This window comes from Arvicola amphibius, chromosome 6, assembly GCF_903992535.2.
Source record: "Arvicola amphibius chromosome 6, mArvAmp1.2, whole genome shotgun sequence".
In the NCBI taxonomy this organism is placed as follows: domain Eukaryota; kingdom Metazoa; phylum Chordata; class Mammalia; order Rodentia; family Cricetidae; genus Arvicola; species Arvicola amphibius.
The window spans coordinates 139,565,788-139,582,161 of NC_052052.2; the positions used below are offsets into that span (position 1 = coordinate 139,565,788).

Below are 16,374 nucleotides of genomic sequence, written 5' to 3' on the forward strand. Positions count from 1 at the left end.
CCAGGCACCTCTTTTTCTCTTAACCTTTTTTCTTAAGAAATCAGGTGGTAGGCATGATGTTAAACCAATGATGAAGGAAATATACATTAAAAAGATCCCACAACAGACTGGGAAACTTGCTTTTGTTCTTGTTGTTGTCGTTGTTTCCTATTTGGAGATGGAAATGGTCCGCATGACTTTGATAAACTGAGAAACCTAAGGAAAATGTATCCTGTGGTGCTCCAGTTTCTCCATCACACCACCGTTTTCTGTAGCTCAGAAGCAGACAATAGGAAGCTAGATGGTGGGTCCACCAAAGAGAAAGTCACCGTTCCCTTGCTTTGAGCTCCTACAACAATGCTCCATAATCTCCTTTCCCTCGCCAGTGAGTCCCTGAACAAACCAGACCAGAGCTTGTGTAGGAGGGCCTTCTTTTTATGTGTTGCTTGTATTGGTTAATGAATAAAGAAACTGCTTTGGGCCCCTGATAGGGCAGAACTTAGGTAGGTGGAGAAGACAGAACTGAATCCTGGGAAGAAGAAAGAAGAGTTAGAGAGATGTCATGGATCTGTGGCCAGAAGTAGACATGATGAAACTTTTCTGGTGGGCCATGACCTCGTGGTGACATACAGATTGATAGAAATGGGTTAAATCAAGATGTGAGAGTTAGTCAATAAGATGCTAGAGCTAATGGGCCAAGCAGTGTTTTAATTAATATGGATTCTGTGTGATTATTTCAAGGGCTAACCTAGCCGGGTGGCCAGGATGAACAAGCAGGCCCTCTCCCTACAACACAGAGCATTCCAGCTTCCTACCCTGCATGAGTGCCTTGGACTCTGTGCCCTCTGTTTCCAAATCTTTATGTTGGAACTCCACTGACCAGTGAGATGGTACTTGGAGATAGGGTCTTTGGGGAGCTCTCCTGATAGGATCAATGCTCTTATAAGAAGAGACCATAGAAAGCCTTTTCCTCTCTCTCCACCATGTGGAGATGTGGTCAGGGTCAGCATCCTCACAAATAATGGACTGGACAGGCAGCTTAATCTTGGCTTCCCATCACCCATGGCTGTACAGAATTAAGACTCTGGTAGACCAACTAAGCTACTTGGTTCACAGTGTTTTGCTAAACCAACCTGAATGACAGAGACAGGGGTGTACCAAGTCTAGCTTCCCTCTGTCTCCTTAAATAGGAAAATGGACATTAATGATACAAAACAAAAAAGTGGTGGATCCATCTGTGAACTCCAAGAGTTTCTTCTACCTAAGAAAAGAATGGACTAAGGAAGAAAAGGGAATTATATAGTAAGCATTAGTAGAACGTGTCCATTTAATATTATGTATTATTTTCATAAAATTATTAAAGTAAATGTGCCATTCATATAAATAAAAAGAGATGTTTATTAGGCACACCAGTGGTTCAGGTGAACTAAGCACTTCTCATACAGTCGCTCGTGACTTTCCTTCCTACAACATGAAGGCACACATTACTGTGTCATTTGAAATTGATGAAATCCATCTGAGTATACACATGAGCAGTTAAATAACTGATCCAGGCTCCCAGGATGAATAATTGGCAGAAACTGAGTCAATGTTTATCTCAATCCAGAGCCCTATTAGACCACTGGAATTTTGTATACTATGGTTGCATTTTTTTCAAAATCCTAAGATTTTCCAAAATGAAATGATCATTCTAAAAAGTAAAAGAAAATCCATCATCTACATTATTATAAGATTCTCTACAAATAACTTGCAAGAGTTTATCTTTGCTTAAACTATGGTTTTATTAGAAATATTTGGAAATGGAAAGTCACCTTTTCCCCAAGGCTCCTTCCACCACTCTGATCCCCATAATATTTCCACACACTTCCCCACGGAAAGCGTGCAGATCAGAGCCCGCCCTTTGGGAAGCTCCCAATAAACACCAGGTTTCATTATAGTCAATAGCATTTTTTGAAGTGAACAAACCCCTGCGCTCACACCGAGGTCCTTCAGCAGCCGATCTTTAAACACCCAGGCAGTTTGTGTCTCCGCTTCTGATTCTAATTTGCCTTTGCCCTCAGGAAGAGGGCTGGCCCCTCTGACTTGTGACCGCGACATAGCTGTCACCCAACTGATGCTTGGGGTAGGGTTGCAATGGAGTTACAAGTTACACATTTGCAAACAGCAATTTCCCTCATGCCGGCCCTCCCTCAGCTGTGAGCCACATCAGCCATCAGCCCTGCAGTGCAGCACATCAAAGGAGATACGATAAACGGAAGACAATGAACGTGACTGTCATGCTTAGTGGACAGATTTAAAAAGGGTCAAGTGATGTGTTTTGCTGATACATTAAATATTTGTTTTGTCATGCCCCTACTTCCACTGAGAGCCAGCAGGTGTTCATACATTCCTGTGAGCTAAGCAAATTGAGGGCACAGAGACAAAAGCCTGGTTGAAACTCTGAAAAACCCTTCACTGCAGGTCTTCGGGTACAGCAGGCCCTGTGTGCACTATCTTCATCATACGAGAAGGCCCGATCCCTGATTAGTACGCTGCTTTAAAGGATGCTAGCCATACAAAACTGCAAGGAACAACCTCCAAGCTCAGCATCACCCCGTGGAACTTTCTGCAATGAGGACGGTTTTCTGTTTTTGCATTGACGAGTGCCATAGCGACTGGCTACAGTGTGTCACCGAGCACCTGAAGTGTGACCAGTGCCACAGAGAATGTAAAATTTTCATCGTGTTTTTATTGATTTTTATTTAAATAGTTCTGTGTGCCTGGTCTTGTTGGCTAGTACCACCCTAGGGTGACTGGGCAATCCTACTTTACCTAGGACTTGGCACATCTGAAGTCATGTCAGACAAGTTAGGCCCATTGGGTAAGCTGTGGGACCTGATCTTATTTGTCAACTTGTTAGATGAAGAAATGCCCAGGACATTAGTGAAACACATCGCTAGACTTTCTGTGAATATTTCCCTAGGAAAGATTAGAATTTGAGGCTCTGAGTAAGCAGATTAATCCCCTGATAAACTCACAAGATAATTATTATTGGGAGGTAGCGAAAGGTAGGTAGGGCAGGGCCTCTAGATGCTCTAGAAAGCAGGACGCTGGGGGCTTCTCCTTGGGGCCTGCATCCTACACTGCTGTCCTCGCTGTGTTTTCTTCTGTCTGCTGCCTTTCTGCTTAGAAATGAGGAGCCTACCCCGCCGTGTGATTCTACCCTCAGGATGCTTGAGCATGTGGAACCAGCAGCCACAGGCTGAAGTCTCCTGAAACGGCTACCTAAAATTAGATCTTTCTTTAAGTTTTTTATGCCATAGCAATGCCAAAGTCCCACGAGCATCATCCCACTTTTAGAGATGTTTGGCACCTGTGAAAGTAGAGGTAGAAGTGAGTGAGATAGGGTGTGGGGTAGAATGGAAGGGAGAGGGTGCAGAGACTGTTGTGGCCCTAATGTGTCCGGTGCAAGCAAAAGGCAAAGGAAACGTGACTCTTAGAACTGATGCGGTCTGCAAAACTCAGTGAAAAATCCGGTAAACCATGTGCAGAACTCAACAGTAACTAACTTGAATATATTTTTCAGCTCATTGGAGAGTAAGAGGCTATTGGTTGCCTCATTAAAATGTTATGTGTTCTTGTTAAAATGTCATGTGCCTTGTGTTCCTGAATCTAAGCCATTTCTTATTCGAGTTTCTTTTTTACCTTTTAAAAATTGAATTTCATTTTTCTGCTATAGGCTTGTGCTTTCCAACAGCCCACCTAACCTCTCAATGGGAGCCGGAACCCTCTTACTGGAAATGGAGCCCTTTCGGTATTTCTTCAATTAAACCACAAATCAGTCTTAAGAGGGGTCACATGTGACTATGTACTGGTAACACTGCAGTTTGTGTCTTGTTTTAATTGATCCCAACTATCAGGCTCCTAGAGGAAGGAACAGAACTCTCTTTTCCAAACTCTCCTGATCTTGTGTTCTAGCACTACAAAAATGAGCTGTGTTCTGCTCCTCGTGTATGTCTACTGGTTGGTAACTATGGCCGATCCATATTTTAACAAGCCATTCTTTACTCATTTTGAAGAACCCACCACTTTGAATGTTTCCTCCATGTTACTCTGTTAACTCTTCTGAAATGCTTTGAAGCAGAAGTGTATCGGATTCATTCCAATTTAGGGACGTTGCACAGACTCCACGGGCGAGGCACTTCTAACGTGAAAATCTGAGAGCAGAAACTTTCTGAACACGATACCAGTGCACTCAAAACTATGTCACCTTTTATAGCATTTCTAGTTGAAAACAATATTTGTCACCTGAATCCCAGTGGCTCTGTAAGTAGTGACGTCGCCAGTCTCTTTGAGACACTGAGGAGAGACTGGTAACATTTTGTTAAAAATCCCTTATTGCTAGGAATTTACCTCTTGTATTGTGTGGTTCCCGTGTAATCAGTCTGCATTTCTGGTCACGGGAGGGGAGTCGTGGGGACCAGAGTCACAATCACTGACTTGATCACAAGTGTAAAGTCAAGGCCACAGGTCTGGGCTTGTTTTCTTTTCAAGGAACTGTCTCTCTACTGACTTCCAGCTCCATATTGGCCTCAAATTAACCACCCGGTTCTCTTGCCTCAGCCTCCTACATGCTACGATTACAGACATGCCTCACCTAGTGTGGTGGGTTTAATTTTTTGGTCTTAAATTTCCCTCTGTTTTTGACAGTGGTTAGCAAAATTCATCAAATTGTGCATAAGAAGTACATGGGAATGCTGTCTGAAAATAGGATCCCCAACCCCATGCCCAGATACTGTGCCTTATTTTTTCTGAGGAAGGGTGGAGAATCAGCCTTTGCCTGGAGACCTTGCCTTCATCCTATGGAGGCTGTCCTCATATACCCAGGATTGTGGGAGAAGTAAGATCAGCTGACCCCTAATACAAGCTTGGCACTGGATAAAACAACCCAACCTTCACAACACAAAACTTCACAAAGCATGAACTTGGTCCCAGAGCTGATGGGAATGAGTGAGGTAATTGGTGCAGAGTGTAAATTCATCTTTCCATGAAACCAAACAGTGACGATTAATTTTCCATTTCTCTCTCAAAGAAACTTGCTTTGAGTATGTCTATCCTAAATAAACTAAATAGTCTTTTTAGAAATTGTCATTTCAGTCTTATACCTACAAAGAAGTATTTCTGAATTTGTACAAGTGCGCTATTGTTGCCCTTTCCATAAAGAAACACTTCCGTTGAGCCAAGCGTCTGTGGTGCACACCTTTAATCCCAGCACCCAGGAGGCAGAGGCCTGTGGATCTCTTAGTTTGAGGCCAGCCTGGTCTATAAAGTGAGTTTCACAACAGTCAGGGCCACAGAGAGAAACCCTGTCTCACAACACTAAAAAGACAGAGCGAGGGAAGAAGGGAGGGAATGTGTGTGTGTGTGTGGGGGGGGGTAACAGGAACTATTTCAGTTGGAAATTTTGGTTCACAGCTAATGAGACTTAGGTCAAGTATGAATCTGGATCCCAAGACACATCTCATTACAGAAGCTCCCGACCAAGAGCACAAACACTGTTATCTAAATGTGCTCAGCTGAACCTACTCTCCAGACCTAAATACACCCAGGCAGACTGAATAATAAGTCCCAGGGCATCCTGGGCTACAGAAGATGCCTTTGTCTTGAAACAAACAAAAAGTAAAGAATCAATATTTTTTTCCTTGGGTATGGATCCAAGAAATGATGTTTAATTACTAAAAATATGCAAAGGGAGTATACGTTAAAATGAAACTCTCCTTCTAATTTATCACCTCAGCATTAAAACTTAACCTCCTGGGGCTGGAGAGACAGCTCAGAGGATAAGAGCACTGGCTGCTTCCAGAGGACCTGGGTTCAATTCCCAGCACCCGCATGGCAACTCACAACTGTCTGTAACTCCAGTTCCAGGGGATCTGACACCCATGGCAAAACTCTAACGCATATTTTAAATAAAGAAAGTAAAACTTCCTTCCCCAAAAACAAACATTGCAGCGAATATTATGAATATTCTTTACGATACTGTGCATATATATGTGAGATTAATAAAGATGCTTTGATATAGATTTTAAGCATAAGGGGCAAGAAGAGACATTTAGTATGACACCAGAGAGCACGGGTGTGGGTTTCTTGAGAGAATCTCCCAGAAGCCATTTTTTAAATACTTTGTTTATTTTCACAAAGATTTGCTCATTCCTTTCCAGATAACTTGGATAATTATTGGGACAGACAATGCTGTTGTGTTGAAATCACAGCTTGCAAAATGCCACAACTCTGTTGATTCCCACAGCCAGGTTTCCTTGAGATTAACAAGACTAGTCTACAGATGCAGATGAGGACATTCGCCCTGTCCACATTCCGGCATGAAAACGGGTCTTCATGAAAACAAACCCTGAATAGTATACTGATGAAGCTATCTATCTATCTATCTATCTATCTATCTATCTATCTATCTATCTATCTATCTATCTACACATGCATGCGTGTGTGTGTGTATTAGAAATAATATAATATTTCAGATGTATTTTCTTCACAAAAACCTAGTGTAATTTTTAAACACCCATCATCTTTATTCCTTTTGAGAAATGATCAAGAGGGGAATGATCTTTTACAAATTTAATAAGCATAATTAGTCAGCTCTTTCTCTTTGTTCATACTCATTTGTATGCTGTAGCTAATAGAGTGAGCGTGTCTGCTCTGACTGCGTTCTCAGTGTCTAACACAAGTACGATTGTGTGCAGTTTCTCTTCCACTTGCTGCCCGTAGCCTCTGTTATGAGGTTCCATTAATAAGAGCAGGACTTTGGGGGGCTCATTTCATGTGAACAAAGATTACTTCTTGTCTCCTTATTTCAATAATGCATATCCTCAAGTGTAAATCTCTATTTCCTTTTCATTGAAACCTGGTACAGAATCCTGGAGATATTCTAACCCAGATCCCCAGAACACCTGTCCAGCATCCCTGATGTCTGCTATGTATGTACCTTCAAAAAACAACAACAACAACAACAACAAAACCTAAAAGCAAGGGCAGTCTTAAACATCACGTCTTCATGGTGTCTCTTCCTATTGCACTTGGCTGTTCTTCCTTATCCCATGCTACCTCACTCCTTCTGGAGCTAACATGTACTCATGCAAACACATCCCCCCTCCCTGCTGTGCTCTGCAGGTGGTCTATCAGCTAATTTCATCCCTGGAGAATCCAAAGAACTGTTACAGATGTAGCAGACAGACATCATGCATGTCTGTCATGATAGAGTCAACAGCAGTTTCCCATCAGTGAGAGAGAGAGAGAGAGAGAGAGAGAGAGAGAGAGAGAGAGAGAGAGAGAGTAGGGAGTGTGCAGCATTCTCCACTCTCCCCCATGCTCTCAGATGGATTGTGTGCCACTGAAAGATTAAGCCCCATAGCATGACAGAGGATCAGAGATCTTGGAAATCAGGCAGCCTTGTCTGCCCTAAAGGTTTCTTCGTATTACTCTAAGACTTTTCCCCTTGCAAAGACGGGAATACATTACACTTGCGTCTCTAAGCTTTGCACAGAAGAAAGATGGGGAAAGGTGTGTCTGGGGACTGGAGTTGCCACACTGGGTGGGCGGGTTGAGCACAGCTAGTGTGGGTGTGTATGGTGGCTGGAGGCAGTGAGACACACCTAGGTACTTTGATCGGTATGGATTAGGTCTTCCAGAGTAATCGGTCACTCTGCAGCTGAGCTTGTCTTACAAGGTATGTTTTCCCAGGGTCCTTCTCAGTCCCACGAGTCCAATGTTAGTTGGCTAATGAGTTACTATAACTGGGGGTTGGAAAAAGTTTAGAAGGAGCGGTGCCCAGGCAAGCCACTGGAGATGCTATTGAGAACAGCCTCCTACCACCTGTGACTCTGCAGTTTTTATCTGTGGGTTGTGAGTCCCTGTCTGCCCTGGCTCTTTCTTAAAGGAACCAGAAATCACTATCTAGCTAGAGAATTGTTGCTAGATGCCCATAGCCAGTTGGGGAATCTTTGGGGGTAACAAGCAAACAAGTTTCCTTATGCACTGTTTAGTCAAAGATAGGGATAGAGATAAAAAGATAGTCTGTTCCGGATCCAACTTATCTAGTGGTCAGGGACACTCTCCAATACCTCTTCCCATCGTTCCCAAAATAGTTAATAGCATTGAACCTTGTCACAGAATCTCACAGTTGAACTATATTTGAGCAGACATCTGGTAGTGATTTATTGGCACCCAGAAAACGTTCAGAAAAATCAAGATATAGTCCTAGGAAGCTACACAAAATCTACCTCTCTCCCCATCAGCTTCAAAGTCTCACCCTGCCAGCGACCGTTCATCTGCATGGGCTGTTGAACCTCATACACAAAACTCACCTTAGCTACCTGAATCTTCCACCAAGGTAAAACGCAGAGATCCAACCTGATTTGTAGTGGCCAGGGGAATTTCCTGCCCTACTAAGATGAGCTCTATCTGGAAGATAAAAACTGTCCTATGGGAGTGGGTGGTCCATTGGCCCCTCCCCTCATTTCTCTCAGCCTTCTCTGTCCTGGCCAGCAGCCAGGCAGGAAGGAGGGACACTCACCTGCAAGCTATTTGTCTTGGGACTTGGCTTCACCTTGTCAGGGTTCCTCGGGATGGCTCTTCCTGGATTTCAGCCTCATCACTAGAGATGATGAAAAGCTAAGGCTTCCCCGGGGGGCTCGTGATAACTCATTTTGCTAATGGAAAGGCAAAGAAAGAGACGGGAAGCTTGGGTTTGGAGAATGGCTTGGCTGCTGAGAAGCCTTTCACAGGTGAGCAGGCAGCATACCTGACTGATGATGGTGGCAGCTGGGACTGCCGGGAAGTGTGGGTGAGGCCACTACTTTTTTTTTTTTCTAGTGAGTGGGAGTTTAGAGGCAACTCTTTCTACAGCTGGCACTGTCCTGGGCCAGAAATGGGCATGAATGGGGGATAAAGATGCGTGCACATGTGTAGGTGTGGGCGTGCCCAAACAAATGCTACCTTTCTGTCTCTCAGCTTAGAACTGGGTGTCCTTTATTGAAACCTCTGTGTGACAGGAAGTGACAAGGGCTTTGGGATTTGTTCTCCAAAGTGGCGGGAGTTCACTGTGATTTTTCCAAAGCCTTTAAAAAGCGCCATCCTCCTCCTTTCTTTTCTCTCAGCCAAAATCTGATTCCAGAGTCCGAAATTATGAAAGAAATCAAAGCAAAGCTGCCGTGGTTGAGGTGTATGATGGCTCTGGAGACCTGAACCCTCTTCTGATCCCTCCTCCTTGTGAGCAGAAAGGCTTCACCGGCACATGGAGGCACTGTAGCACCCCAGAGCACCAGCTTACAAACTGTGGATGGGCTGGCTGGTCGAGCTGTCAGGCTGGTTAGACTTGGGTTTGCATCCTGACTCTGCTGCTATGGGCAGCAAGACCTCTAGGCATTCACTGAAGTATTTGTTCCTCAGTTTCACCACCTGGAAAACAGAAGTACTATCACTTGAGGCAGGGCACCCACACAGACAGGAGAAAACACACAGAGGACATTTGGGTCTTAGACGAGAATCTTCACACCATGTATGTGGTTCATAGTTATTAGAGAAAAGTTGGGTGTGGGCTGCTTAGAAGAGACCAGGAGAGAAGTAATTGATGCGGGGAGACCTCTCTGCTTAAAACTCATTCCAGCAGCACCCGAGGGCTTTGCTCATTATCTACCCTTTTAAAAAAAAAAAATGCTTTGCTGGGCGGTGATTGCACATGCCTTTAATCCCAGCACTTGGGAGGCAAAGGCAGGCGGATCTCTGTGAATTCTAAGCCAGTCTGGTCCTATAGAGTGAGTTCCAGGACAGCCAGGGCTGTTACACAAAGAAACCCTGTCTTGAACCTCCACCGCCCCTCAAAAAGAATGTGGGGGCTGGAGAGACACTCAGCGGTTTAAGTACATTTTCTGTTCTTGCAGAGTTCAGATCTGTATTTCCACACGGCAGAACCCCAGGGCATACAGCATCCCTCCAGGGATTCCAGACAAACTGGCAGTGGAAGCAAAGCATTGATCCACATAAATAAATAAATAAATAAATAAATAAAAATGAATTAATCTTTGCTTTAAAAATTCCATGTATCTGACTATAATAGATAGACAATCCATGGAAATAAAGGATATTTGTAAGTTGTGTTCTGATAAGGGCCGAGTATGAGTACTCAAAATTCATAAATACCTGCAACTCAGCAAAATAAGCAAAGAACTTGAAAAGTCGTTTCTGCAAAGAAAACATCGCGATAGCCAGCAGTTGCATAGCATAGGAACTCAGAACCTATGGTTCTCAAGGAAATGCACACCAAAGGGGTGATGAGACAGCTCTTCTCCACTGGAATGATGGTGGTGATGGCAACAATGCAGATGGATGTGTGTGTGTGTGTGTGTGTGTGTGTGTGTGTGTGTGTGTGTGTGTTTCAAAGCTGGCACCTTCATACACCATTGCTGAGACTGCACCAGCCTCTGTGGAAGAAAATGTGACCATTTATTTATGCTAAACATAGAATTATCCTATGACTCAGCAGTCCCACTCCTGGGGATGGCCAAAGAATTGAAGATAGGAAACCAAGTGTGAGGTTGCACAGAAAGATGGCTCAGTGGTGAAGAACAACTGGCTGCTCTCCCCGAGGACCTGGATTTGAGTCCCAACAACAACATGTGGCTCACATCTGTCCATTGCTCCAGTGCCCGGGGATCAGATGCCCTCTTATGACCTCCAAGAATGCCCAGCACACATGTGATATGTCGACATATATGCAGGCAAAACACATGTAAAATCAATAATTTTTTTTAAAGTTGTACACAAGTGCTCATAAGAGTGTTCACACATCAAACCGACTCAAATATTCCTGGACTGCTGCACACATAAATAAAACAGGGTCTTGACGACGTGTACTGGAGTGAAGCACAGATGACATTCTGAAACACCAGTGACCTTGAAGACATGGTGCTCTGTGAATTAAGACAGGAAACAACTTATACCTAATATGAGCCCATGGCAATGAAATGTCCAGCACAAACAGACAGGAGAAAGCAGATGGGTCCTAGCTAGGGACTAGAAGGCAGTCAGCTAATGGGGAGTAGCTGAGTGCGCACAGTGTTTTTTGTAGAGTATTGAAATCATTCCGGAAAAGACAGCATTGATGGCTTATGATCTTACAGATACATTTGATGTCACTGAGCTGCACACTGAAAATGACTCAAATATGTTTTGTGTATATTTTTATCCAGTAAGAAAGGAAACTATCAATTCAACTAAGATGTAGCCTATGCTTTTAGTTTCATCTGTTTTGAATTTTTGGCTTTTTGAAAGTCTTATAGAATGGTCTAGAGTGGTTTCACACTCAAGAACATTCTGCTCCATCCTCTGAAATGCTTGGCTGTGTGTCATCACAATTGATTTTTAATGTGATTTGCTTGATTCCAGTTGGGACAAGGTCTTCTTATGTAGCCCCAGATAGCCTAGAACTTGTTATGTAGACAAGCCGGGACTTGAACTCAGATCTGCCTGCCTCTGTCTCCCAAGAGCTGGAATTTAAGGTGTGTGTCATCATGCCTGGTTATAATTAATACCAGGTGTGCCTTTTTAAAAGTGATTTGAAGCTTTGCTTTATTTTTTATCTCTTTTTGCAGGGCCATGGTCGCAGACATCCCTGAGAAGCCAGGACAGTTGTACTCTAACCCCAGTAAAACTTTAAAACTACTGAACTCAGGAGCTCCTCTTTCCCCTTACAAAACAACTCTAAAGGGAGCTATTCCCTAAATCCAGTCAAGAGCCTCCTGGGCCCTGACTGTGCCCCCAAGAATCTTCCCTTCGACCTACCTACTTTGGGCTTAGGGGATCTGCCCACATTTCAGGCCTCAGCAGGCCTTATTTGAATCTTAAGCCCAGAACCTTTCCCCTAATCCTCTCCTTAGAGAGAAGATACCTAGAACTGATCTTGTGGGTACTTAGGATTTTGAATGTGGGGTGGGCTTGTGGACTGGTTGGGACCAGGTACTGCAACCAAAGGAAGCTTTGTTATTGCTTTCATTTGGGAACACGGAGAGATCTTGACTTCCATCCCAGGCCGTCATTTCCCTTTGGGCAATGATTGTCCTCTTGCCTCCCAAACCAGGAAGGAGATTCTGAATTTGGGGAAACAAACATCTGTCTTTGGATAGGAGTAAGACAGAGAGCCCTTGGTGAAAGAAAGAAAGCCTTGCTACTCACCTGGCTGGCCTTGCCACTCACTTGACTGACCTTGTCCCAGTTAAGCACAGGTGTTTAGCCTCAGCCTCAAACACCCTCTTGGCTCCTAAGCCCTTCTCTTAGAAAGGCCATTGGTTCTATTTCTTTCTTCCCACCCATCACCAAACAGCCTAAATTTAGTCCATCAGTCTATTTCTACAGGACAGATTTCCAGTGAGCCCACAGAGGCAGAAGTAACTGAGGGAGAGATGGCGGAGAAGGATGGGGTGGGATGTAAGAGCCAGAAGAGAAGGAAGAACTGTCCTTTTCAGTGATGGGGTTGGGATGACTCCAGACCCGTGGGCCATGGCAGCCTCTCAAACCCCAGAAGGCTCTGAATCTGACAAAGGAGTTTCAGAGCTCCCCGCCATGGAGGAACCAACCAGTCCCCTTCTCTTCCTACATGGACGCTGCAGTGTGGTTTGTTGGCACAATGCACAGCACTCGTTAACCGCTCCAGGGAAAGAAAAGGCCACTTGCTCTGATTAGCTGTCAGAACTAATTTTAAGCCGTGTTATTATACGGTAAAGAGAAGAACAGAAATCTACGGAAACTGTACTTAAGGCCAGCGCCTAACCACATTTCTTTCCCCTTCATCTGTTCCATACAAAGGCTGCCTAGGATTACTGGTGTGAGCCGTTTCATTCCCTTCCTCGAGTGTTAATTAAACGTGATGTTTGAAAATATACACCCCTCTCTCCAGGTAGAACAAACTGAGACCTTTGTAAATTGCTGAATGCCCATTGGCTCCCTAGCAGCTCTGCCCTCTTCCCCTGTTGGGCCACAGCTCCAGCAGTAATAAGTATACAGTAATTATTTCCACCACAAATATTCCCGCTAAAAGGGGATTGCCGTGTTTTGGTGTGTGTACATGTGCACTTGAATGAAGGGCATATTATATTGGCGCTCTTTGTTTTTTGTTTAATACCCATGGGTTCTCCAAGATGTCACTGGCAAACATGATACTATTAGCTTTTGTTCCCTTTTAAAGTGTTTCCCGCTTAAGCCCTTTTTCTTACCTAGAGCCGCTGCTAAGCGTCTCGCTGTGGAAAGAGCTGTTGTAAGGTAGGCAGCCTGAACCAGCTCAGCCAGTGTGTTTAATTTAGGACAGAATTACTAAGAGCTTGGTCTGAAATGCTGCATCTTCTGGAGCACCTTGGAGACTTTGGAAGACAAACTCAGATAACTGACACACGTTGGTAAGGCAGGAACAGAAGGGCACGATTAGACATTCAGGAATAGTTGCCGAGTGCCTATTATGTGTCCCCTGGCCAGCTGGTAGCTATTCGATCCAAGTATGGTGTTTACTGCAGTGAACTCCTACAGGCAAACAAGGAGGCCTCCGAAATGTGATCTGGAAAATTTAATTGGATTGTAAAGCAACAATCCAATTTGTCTGTTGGTAGAGAGTAATCACTCCCCTTAAATCCCAGAGACTTTGTCCTAAGATCCCTGGCCCCGTGAGTCAGAGAAACCGTAGCTTGCATCAGGTCTTTCATATATGTTCTGCCTATCTCTTGAAGGAAGCACCTCAAGGTCACATGGAGTGGTATATACCCATCGTCTCATCACGAGCTACACAGCCAAAGTTCAGGGCTAGCCTGGGCTACATAGTGAGAAGGCACCTAAAGAAATAAATTAAAATACCTTATAGCTTCTTTTTGGTGCATCTGGACCGTCAACAGCCCTACTCTTGTGCTTTCGGGAACATCGTTAAGAAATCTAAGAGTTGTTTGACATAAGCACTTCCATATTTTAGCAACTGGTCTGACGACTGAGATGCTACAGGGCAGCTCATGAGTAGAGAACATATACAGCATGGGTCCAGGTCTCAGGCAGGACAGAGCTGGACAGCGTCGTAAGTTTCCATCATGTTAATACTGATTAACCATGGCTAATAGAATATGGAGAAAGTAAAACTTTGGGTAAGAGGAAACTATGCTAATTCTATTTTTTATCCTTAAAAAAAAATACTTAAAATACATTCGTCTGCATGTGTACTCCCAGCACACATGAGATTAAGACAGGAGAAATTCGAGTTCTTGGACAACCAGGACTACACAAAGAGTTCAAGGCCAGCCTTGGGAATATTTACTTGGAATCTTCTCTTAAAGGAAGGAAACTCAGAATAAAGGCAAAAACTCTTATATATGTGCCTTGTGGTAAATTCTAAGACAGAAATATTAAACATCGCCAGTTTTTTAGATGGGGTTTATGTATCACATAGACTTTTGGCTATCTTCAGATTTGGTTCCTTCAAAGGAGTTGCTTACATGAGCTTTCCAGTTAGGCTGAATGGTCAACTGGAGTGGTTTTAACTTGCCCAGGAATAACAAACAGAGGAGTGGGATTTTGAGAGCTTTCTGTCTATTCTGACATGAAGATTTGGAGTAGAAGATATTTATAAAATACCTAGAGGTCCATGATGTAGAATCAATGTGCTAAGGATGAATTATGAGGTATGGAATGGAGTGCATCGAATTTGGGTTTATAAAGTGACCAAGCTGTATTAGCACCAAAAAAGATCATCATCAGAGATCCAGAAGAGAAAAGGGTTGAATAATACACCTGGGTTCCAAACTTTGGACAAGTGTCCTGAATACCTTGAGTATGAGAATACCCTATTAAAACTCATCTCATGCATGGCTCAGCTGGAAGGGTGTTTGCTAGGCACAGCTGACGATCTGAGTTTAACTCAGGATCCCACAGGAGAAGGAGGGCACCAACTCATGAGAGCTTGTCCTTTGGCCTCCATATGTGGGTCATGGCATGTATGCCTTGATTCACATAAACACAATAATAATATTATTGTTATGTCTTAAAATTACCTCTCACTTAAGGAGAGTTGGCTTAGCATCTAGAGGCATGCCTTTGAGTCACAGGTGTGGCAACCTGCATAGAAGAGAAGTCTGACCTTTGTCCCAGATCACATTTTACGTAGATCTGGGCACTCACCATGGGAGGTAAACACAAGCTCTCCTGGGGAGGGGCAAGGATCACTTTGTCGTGTAGAGTCCGAATTTTTGAGTTCTAGGACCCAGACTAAAGTTAAACTTGAGGACCAGATTACATTTTTTTTTTTTTTTCCTAAGATGTCACCCAAGTCAGGAGCATTTGTGACTCTTAACCAAGCACACAGAGATTCCCCCAAACATCAGAGAGTATTCCTGGACCCAGTGGAATGCCAGCTGCAGGAAGGCAGGTGATGTTGGGGGGCATGGGTAACTGGACTTCTGCAGTCTCTGAAATCTCACCGTTTGCTTTCCTAATAAATCCTCTGTGGAATTTATAAGGCGGAAAGGGGAGAAGATCCCAGACACAGTTTTATTGAAATAATGACACATTAAAGACAAAACGGGCGGGGCAGTGCAGCCTTCGCTTGTGGAGGCAGGCAAGGGAGTGGAGCGGAGCCTCTTTCCCGGGGGCTTTTACCTTTCTCTCGCCTACCTTTCCTGGTCCCTTGTAAACACCAATTATCATAAGCAGATTTGCTCAACAACAACAACAACAACAACAACAAATTCTTACCCATGAGTATCTGCAATAGTAATCCAGTTAAATGGATTCTCTCCAAACTATGTCAGCTAGGATTCCCATATTAACAGAAATAATGGCCTGCTTTGTTTTCATTAGAAACCTTCAAAACAGTCACAGAACAGTCTCCCCTGAGATGAACTGGGCACAGATTGAGATTTTCTTTCGCTAGATTTGGAAAAGTTGGGGAAATTTGAATCTTGGGATTAAGGGAAGATGAATAATACAAAATTAAACTGAGCCTGCCTGATGTTCCCGTCAGAGGAGATATCCATCTTGTTGGATCACTCTGTGTTTGAGGCCTCAGCTGAACTTCCCCTTGGCTGGAAGCAGTTATGTGGAGGAGCAAGACTTGACACCACACACTTCAATATATACACACAGGTCACTTGGGATCTGATTCTGACATATGCCTGGCTTCTAACTCATTAACCAACCCCCATGCAATGTCAACATTCCCAGATGGGGCATGGAGTAGCAAAGGTATGGTAGGTTTACCCCTCTTCAAATGAGCCAACAAGTATGAGTCCTAATCCAAGATCTAGACCCTTTTTTTTGCAAGTTAACATCATTGAAATATTGTTATTTTCACCAATTACAAAACAAGAGATTACATTTTCT

At 43.7% G+C, this 16,374-nt stretch overlaps 1 protein-coding gene across 1 annotated transcript in view; it reads right to left on the reverse strand.

Moving 5' to 3' along the window:
- Positions 1-16,374, reverse strand: part of LOC119817608 (androgen dependent TFPI regulating protein) — a 105,155-nt gene that overhangs the window by 75,983 nt on the left and 12,798 nt on the right. The gene's annotated exons all lie outside the window — the stretch shown is intronic.